The sequence below is a fragment of the Myotis myotis genome, unplaced genomic scaffold (assembly GCF_014108235.1).
Source record: "Myotis myotis isolate mMyoMyo1 unplaced genomic scaffold, mMyoMyo1.p scaffold_m19_p_1, whole genome shotgun sequence".
NCBI lineage: Eukaryota > Metazoa > Chordata > Mammalia > Chiroptera > Vespertilionidae > Myotis > Myotis myotis.
Window position 1 is genome coordinate 101,574,014 of NW_023416313.1, and position 8,734 is coordinate 101,582,747.

The 8,734-nt window shown below is 36.6% G+C and overlaps 1 non-coding gene across 1 annotated transcript; it reads left to right on the forward strand.

Annotated features, from left to right (window-relative positions):
- The first annotated feature begins 8,381 nt into the window (after positions 1–8,381).
- Positions 8,382–8,488, forward strand: LOC118661107. The gene has a single exon (XR_004969141.1). It is a non-coding gene; the product is annotated as a U6 spliceosomal RNA (small nuclear RNA).
- Positions 8,489–8,734: the final 246 nt, after the last annotated feature.

Genomic DNA, 8,734 nt, shown 5'->3' on the forward strand with positions numbered 1-8,734 from the left:
TGGCTTCCAGACTTTTCTGGGAGAAAGGAAACAAATAGTCATCCATCTCCACTGTCGTAAAGAAAACCAGAACATGCCAGTTAAGGATGATTTACAGCTTGGAGGGAGATTGACTTTCAATGATATAATCATGGGCACCCTTAGCCTGGAGATCACCTATGAGTAAATAAATAAAAGGAGTCCCCTTCTTGAAGACTCAGGCTCTTAGGAGCAAGGATGGGCCGTCAAATATTTTTGTGTGGGGAAAAAAAAGTGCCTCATCCCAGAGAGATGTATTCTTGCACACTCACCTTCTGACCGCATGTGGTAAATGCATGCCTTTAGGGGTAGTTGAATTTCTTTCATAGGAAAGATAGAGGTAGCAAATGAACCTTGAGTCTTTTTAACTTATTCACCTAGATCTGTTCTTTTCATGCTTACTCAGTTACCTACCTATAAATATCAGAAGGAAAAAGCCCATCAATATATGTGGTTTTCCCCTAAAAAATATAGATCTGAAATATCAGGTGCATATAAAAAATTCCAACATAATCTGATTGAGACTTTAATCTATCATCATAAATTTAGCTTTACTTTAAACATGTAATGGATTTTCCCTACCATCCCAGAGTGATGTCTGGCCACCTGGCTTGCCTTCAGCAGAAACCCTGTTAGGTTGATTTAACCAGTACCCCCTGAACTCTGATGCGTCCATCCATTGGCCCCGCTCTGTTCCTTGGCTGTGAATCCCCACTTCTCAGGCTGCTTTCTGAATTGAGTCCCATCTCTGCCCCCTCACCCCTAAGTCCCCACTGCAGTTGTGTCCACACCTATCACTGAGGTCCCCCCTTGAAAGCCTGCCTTACAAGTGTCATAAATAAATATACATATATATTTTCTTTAACACTATTGCCAGTTGAAGAAACTGTAGCTCTTAAAGGACAAAGGCCTTGTCCGAGATCCCAGGGCTGGGTGCCACTGAGATGGGTGACCAATATAATCCATCTTAGATTTAGAATGAGGAAGTGGCAGTGTGCTGGACAGAAGGCTGAACCCTGGCTTGTGTCTATGTCACCTTCATGGCAAGGGGGAATCTAAGGTTGCTAATCACCAGATGTTAAAATAAAAAGATTTTCCTGGATCTTCTGGATGGGCCCACGGTAATCAATATGATCACAAGGGTGCTGTGTTGAGGAAGAGGAGTCAAACAGCTTTTGGGAAAGAATGAGATAGTCCCCACTCTGCTGATGGTCTTGCAGATGGAGGCAACGTCCACCAGCCAAGAATGGTGGGTGCCCCTGAAGCTGGAAAAGGCAAGAAAAGAAATTTTCCTCTCGAGCCTCCATAAAGGACCTTGGTGTGAAGCCTATGAAACCCGTTCTGACCCCAAGAAAGGACGGGAAAAATAAAGAAGTGGAAGGTAAGACAATGGAACTGAGTTGAACATAGAAAAATAAAGTTGAACAAAGATGCAAAGAAGGGGAAGAATTATCAGGTTGGAGGGAAGGCAGCACTGAGGAGTGGTCGACTGGGTCTTCATTTTCAGTTTCTAAAGAGCTTTATGATCTGAATAACCTGACCCCAAAGGGGTCCTGAGTAGGTGACAATATCCCCATTTAGAGATGAGGAAAATTTAGGCTCTGGGTTTTAAGTAATTTGGCCAAAGAAACTTGGGTTGACATGTAGGCAAAAATAACAGGAAGGGGTAGCCAAAATTCAACAGGCAACTGTGTGAATAAGGCTTTGATTGCAATTGGTTTTTAAATAGGTAGGTGCTGGGTTTTTCTTTTCAAAAATGTTAATAATATTACCAAACAAACATTTTAACACAAAAATCAAATTCAAAAATTAATCATGGTCTGGCTACCCCCCCAAATCATGTCTCTATGTCATCTTCCTATATTTTCACTATACATATTATAATTTTGCATGGTTCTGATTGTAATATAAATATACATTTGCATCTATTTACTTCACATTATAAAAATTTACTATCTTGTCATTATAATTATAATTTGTAATAAATGATTGACATTTCATCCTACTGCTGTATAACTTACTAATTTTCATACTGTTGATATTTGATTATTCCTAGTTTCTTTTCAATATAAATAATGCTGTATTTAGAAAACAAACAAAAATATAATGGATTTATGAGAAATAATAAAAGCATCCCAAAATTAGACCCTAACACTTAAAAAATATGTCAACATACCACAATAGTTTTAAAAATCAATGAGGGTCCTTGTCTTAGTTCCAGCTATATGATCAGTCTCTATTATGTTATTGGCACAAGATAAGTCTTCAATAAATGTTCATCGGCAGGAAGAAAGAAGAAAGGGACAACAAGGAAGGGAAGAAAGAAGGGAAGAAGGAAAAGAGAAAAGGGAAAAGACTTAAAAAGCTTTTAAAAATGTGATAATACTTACAAATTAAAGGTGACCATATTTTTGAAATTTGTAACATAATTTTACCTGCAGGAGACTTAAATATAATTTTAATAAAAAATAATAACATCATATTTATCCACCTGTTCCTGTTGAAATTACTATTTTACTAAGGGAAAAAATAAATGCTCTATAACAAAGTTAAATGCTATCTGAGCATATTGAGCAATGCTCATAATCTGGGTGGTAACTAAAAATCCAAAGGCCAGATGGCTTGTAACAAGAAAGATAAAATAGTTACTATAGGGATTAGACGAAAGTCAACTCAACATTATAACCAAAAGCCACAGAATTGGTAGCAGCAACATATATAGCGAGGAGGAAAATATATATTTTTTAAAGAGGAGAACATGAAATAGCTTTTTTATCTTTTAGTTCAGATTATATAATAATTTGTATCTGTGAAAGAATTCAAATTTATTGAATAAAAGACTTTGCTTATGATTTATAAAGCAATGGAAAAATAAGTTGTTGAAGGGGCAGCATTTAAATAATACACACTCCTGGGGAGGATCTGTAATTGATATGAATTTGATTAAGAAAAGAAACTTTGTATTAATTCACGGTGTAGACTTATACAACAATCCATTGTAGAAAAACACAGAAAGTAAAGTTTTACGTGTTCCCAACAGAGCACCCTTTCCTTGATCACAAGAGAGCCAAATATTTTTGGAAGCTAAAGCTAAGTTTACAGACGTGCAGGACACCAAAAGACCAAACAAAAAACTATTTTTAAGAAAAACATATGTTTTCTCATTTTCTATTCTTGGCATAAATTTTAATTCTTTCCTGTGGAACCAAAACCTCCTGAACCTCTTTCACTGTCATTCCAAATTTGAACTCCCTCTATTTCTGGATAAAAAAAATCCATTCACAAATGAGCTTTGTCGTTCGGTCACCTTTTTTTGGTGGGTTAAACAACAAACATTTATTTCTCACAGTTGTGAAGGTTGGAGAGGTCTAGAACAAGGTGCTGGCTGATCTGGTTCCTGGTCAGGCCACCCCTCCTGGTTTGCAGATGGCCTTTCTTCTCACAGGATCTTCACATGGCAGTGGTCACCTTTTTGTACTGCAGTTTTTTCTTCACCCAAACTAAACATTACAGCACCAATATTTCCTCTATAATCTTCATCTCCGATGACAACAGCTCCCATGTCTATGAAGTGTTTTGCAGCCAAGCCAGAATGTGCACCTGGAAGGAAGAGCTCCCTGAACATAGGTCTCACAAGGGTTTTCTCCTAGTTGTACTGTGTAATCATGGGCACTGCGCAGGTCATAGCTCGCCGTCTGCTCGGACCCCTCGGTCAGGCAGGGTCCTGTGCTGAGAGGCAGAGAGTGGAGCCACGTGCGCTCTCCCCACAGGCCCAGACCCCTTGTGGGGGAAATGGCAGGTTTCTCTTCAGAGCTCGACATGGCAGAGCAGGAGGGCTGGGACAGGAACAAAGGAAACAAGAAAACGCAGAAATGAAAAATGTACATATATTTTTAATGCTGGAAGTTGAAGATTGAAAAATAGGATACAATTCTATTTAGTTTCCAAATCTATTTTATTCAAATTTTTACTTTAAGTAATTATGTTTACTGACATATCAAGAATGCTGTTTTGTTTTGTTTCTTAATGTGCCTGCAAATAAAAATACTAGTATATGGGGATAATTGACTGAATCTCAGAAATATTATAATGAGAATATAAATTGCCCATTTTGACACAGAGGGAACAAAAATTCAAGCTACAGCTAGTGTTTTGGGATGTTCTGAGATATGATTTAATGCATGAAGAAAATGTACTTTTGGAGAGACAATGAAAAACTAGTCTCAAGAGGGATTTTGTCTGTAGTTGCATTTTATGGGCTAGAATTACCAGACAGGGGCAAGGGCATAGACTAAGTATTGAGTGAGCTAAGGGCAAAATCTGGCCATGACCAGAGTGGCCCCAGGAGGCCAACTCTCACAAAAGCTGAACAGTATTAGGATGCTGCAGATTTAACAGTGTTTATTAATGATGTAGTTGTGAGTGTTCAACACATTTTCAATTAGATAATGAAACTGGAACAATGTTAGTTTCCATGAGAGAATAATAATTATGACAGTAATTATAATTGTTGTATTTGACTTAGGACATTTTTTTTCTGTTGGTGAGCTGTGTAGATAAAAAGAGAGGCAATGACAGGAGTATGGGAGAGTGTACATGTAGAAAAATGTTGTGTGTGTAGTAAGTCTGATTGGTGACAACTTTCAAATGAAATGTTTAAATCAAATAAAAATTGTTTTCCATAGGGGGGAAACTGTTTTCAATGCCAGACCCTTGAAATTTTTTTAAAAAAATTAACTTTTAAAATGCTTGGGTCTAAAGTTTCCCAAATACTATTATATTAACTACCTTCCTTTGTGACTGAGATCATACTACATTAACATATTAAGTAGACATTCAGCAACACTATGAAAATAAAATACATCTCAGAGTCCTTACAGAAAAGATGGGCTTGTTCTAGACATTCAGCTTTTGTACTAAAGTCCCTTACAATAGAAATCATTAGGGGCGTTTTCAATGAAAGCTGTTCTGTTTTTCTCCCTCCTAGAGCTGTCCACTTAACAGGAGCTTCTCGGTGTATGTTGTGTAGGTATGAACATGCAAGTGTGAAAAGGGTTGACACATTTTTATTAATCTGTTAATGAAACATTCTGAATCCATTTATGATCTCTCTTAAATTTCATGTCAGAAACACACATTTTAAATGTAAGCAATGATTTCAATTTTCAATTGATTTTCCGCCTCTCTGGCAGTGATGGCCGCTGACCATCATAACAGAGGCTTTAAAGAACATAGAAATAGTGAAATGCCACAGATTTCAGATATTTATCATCAAGTACTTTGTATGCCATGTGTATTTTTGAGTGAGCTCTACATGCTGGCACGGTGTAGATTCTGTGAGGACAACTAAGATGTATAATAGATTATTCTTATCTCCAAGGCATAGCAGTTTTACTGCATTTTTATCAAATGAAAATATAATGTAACGCTTGAATTGGTTAACTTTAAGAGGAGAGTGGGATTTTTTTCTAAAGATCGCATAAAGATTTCAGCTCAGACAGTCCAACCAGATGAAAAGATTGAATGGACATTCTCATAGATTTAGTGGAATGGGGGAGAAAAGCACTTTGAGAACGGTGGGGGAAATGCCAGGATCTAAGCCCTTCACAGGAAGAATAAAGTGATGCTAGAGAAGATGTTGAAAGCCTGTAAAACTGGTTTGTGACAAAGCAGGAGCACAGTTATTTGTGATTTCTATTCTGCAATTCCGTGCCACGAATTTCTAATGTGTTTTTACAGATTTTACTGGCTGTCTTTACACCACAGAGTTGAGAATTCATAGTTATCCATTTTTATCCTTTATAATTTGTTCAAACTGTCTAAGGCAGAGGGCAAAGGTTGGGATGGCGGATTTATACTTCTTTTGCACTCTGTGACCAAGTGAAATATAGATTTTTAGAGTAGCCATTGACACCTGTCAAGATTATGATTCTGGGTCTCCCATAATAGGAAAGAACACATAAGCTATCTGCATATTGGCACAAAATGCAGTATAAAATCCATTCCTTGTCAGGGAGTTTATAAAAATACCCTTTAAATACGCATATTAACAAGACATTGTGGATATATTAAAATAGTGGAAGGAGTTTAAAATAGGGGCACATAATAAGCATTTATCCCCTAAATTATTCTCAAGGAGCATAAGTCTGGAAGTAGAAGGAGGAAAAGTGAAGAAATTTCCTAAGTTTTAGTAAAGGCAATATTAGTATTACTAGAAGGGGTTAGGTGCAAAAAAGAGAGTTGGCAATCAAGTAGGCATAGAATAATAAGCATAGGAAAGAAAGTCTTTAAGGGAATGTGTACAAATAATGTAGATATAGAGTATTTGAAAGAATGGCATTTTCTGATTTTTAAAATTCAGCTATGGTATCCTAGGCCATGTGCTCAGTGGTTAGAACCTCAGCCCTTGGACCAAAGGGTCATGAGTTTGATCCCCAGCTTGGGTTGGGGTCTGTGCTAGGGTTTGTGCAGGAGGCAACCAATTGCTGTTTCCTTCCCTCCCTCCCTCCATTCTTCCCTCCCTCTCTCCCTCCCTCTCTCCCTCTCTCCCACTTTCTATAAAAAAATAATCAATGGAAAATATATCCTAGGGTGAGGATTTAAATAAAACAAAACAGAACAAAATCAGCTATGGCACCTGAATATAACTTGGGATTTTAATTTTATTTCTTTCATCAATAACATTTTGATTTTTAAAGCTGTAATGATTGAAGCAGAGATTGATTATATTTTTTCTTCTATTGTCACACAACCATAAACTTTCATTATCTCCAAAAATTTTGCTCTAAATACTTGGGGACATGAGCACTACATTTGGATTAAGGATGGAGATGCTTCTGGGAATAAAGAACCTCTTGTTACTTACTGGTCTCCTGAACAAAATCAAACCAAGTGTGCAATAGAATGATTGTGTCCATAAAAAAGGCAGTATAAGTGTAATCAGATATTTTCAATATGTCAACAGCAGAAAACTCTAAAGTTAGATTGTTGTTATGTTAATGGTTCTGGTATATTGGATTGTTTTTTTAACTCAGTATGTCCCTCAAATGACCATGTTGTTGAAGCTTAAGATGTGGAGTTAACGGTGAGCTCTGCAATTAGGTTTTGTTCTTGAAAATAAATGAAACCTCTGCCTCTTTTACAACAAAATGCTTTTTGTTCACATGTATTAATTAGATTTTATTTTTATTGTTTCATGCCCAAAGATTTTATTTAGGAAAATGTGATGTTGTAAGCTTAAGCTGTTCATTTATTTGGGTGATTTATTTGGGGACAATTTATAGTTATAGCAACCTACTTGCTCACTTTATTAGACTGAAGAAAAAGAGATAATGGTAAACTCACCAAATTTCACACACATTTAAAACATGCCATACTATAAGTTCTTTATAACATTAAAAAATATGTTTGTTCCAAGAAAGAACTGTTGGAATGATTTTTTGGGGAAAAGAGTCTCAAGCCCAGAACACATGCTTAATATTGTCACAGGTCATAATGGAGTGAGCTAATGAATGCTTTGAGGAGCATGAGTTTGTATGTAAATTTGGAGATTGTTGCCTCTCCCCAATTTTATAGTGTAGGAAGGTAAAATGGCCTGCTTTAGGGTTAACTGTAAATAAATAACTAGGTCGGAACCATTATAATGTTTTGATTATTAGAATCATGAAGCTGGAGTTGTTTTCTTTATTTGCTGCCTTTCTTATAAATACCACGTCTTCGCCCTGGCCCTGCTCCCAACACACCTGAAGGCTTTATACATTCTTAATTGAGCATCACATTGAATTATTTCATTGCATAATATTCCATTATCTTCTGGATAATATGTATAAGCACAAAGTTGATAAATAGAAGTTCTGATTCCTGTTTCTAAATGCATATGTGTATATATATGGATTTAGTGGGAGGGTCCTAGTAATATATTCATGTGCGTGAATACATTTATTAATTTTTCAAAAATAAACTCTTTAACTGCTATTAGTTAAGATCCACTATCTTCTAGCTCATTACACTTTCCTTTAAGAAAAGGGTTGCAGCTAAGGGAAAAATGAGTAGATATATTTATGTTTTACAGTTATTTTGTACATAATTAAATTATTGCTTACTATTCTCATATAGGATGATGCACAGAATTACTCCCGTACTCGCTGTGCTGACTTGGCTGGTTTTGTGGTATTGGTGCAGGACCAAAGCCCAGTGCAATGTGACCATGTCTTATGGCTCTGGGAAAAGAAGTTCATGGGTATTGGAAGAAAAACTATGTTTAAGTTTTGTGACAGCACAGCTAATTTATGGAAACATTTTAAATTATTGGCACACATGCTAATGAATGTTGTCAGTTCAAAGAATATTTAAGATTAACAACTGTGCTCGCTTCGGCAGCACATATACTAAAATTGGAACGATACAGAGAAGATTAGCATGGCCCCTGCGCAAGGATGACACGCAAATTCGTGAAGCGTTCCATATTTTTTCACTGCCACCAAGGGAGCAGCCACTGAATGACTCAACGTCTAGATATGTCAGCGAGATCAAACATGGGTAGACAAAGAAACCCCCAAAGGAAAGAGAAGGAGGACTCTCCAGAAAAGCAGCTAAGTAATACAGAGGCATGCAACATGACAGAAAAAGAATTCAGAATAAGGGTCCTAGAGTGCATAAACCGGATGGAGGAAAAAATCGACAACCTCAGCAAGAAGCAAGAAGAAACAGATGAAAA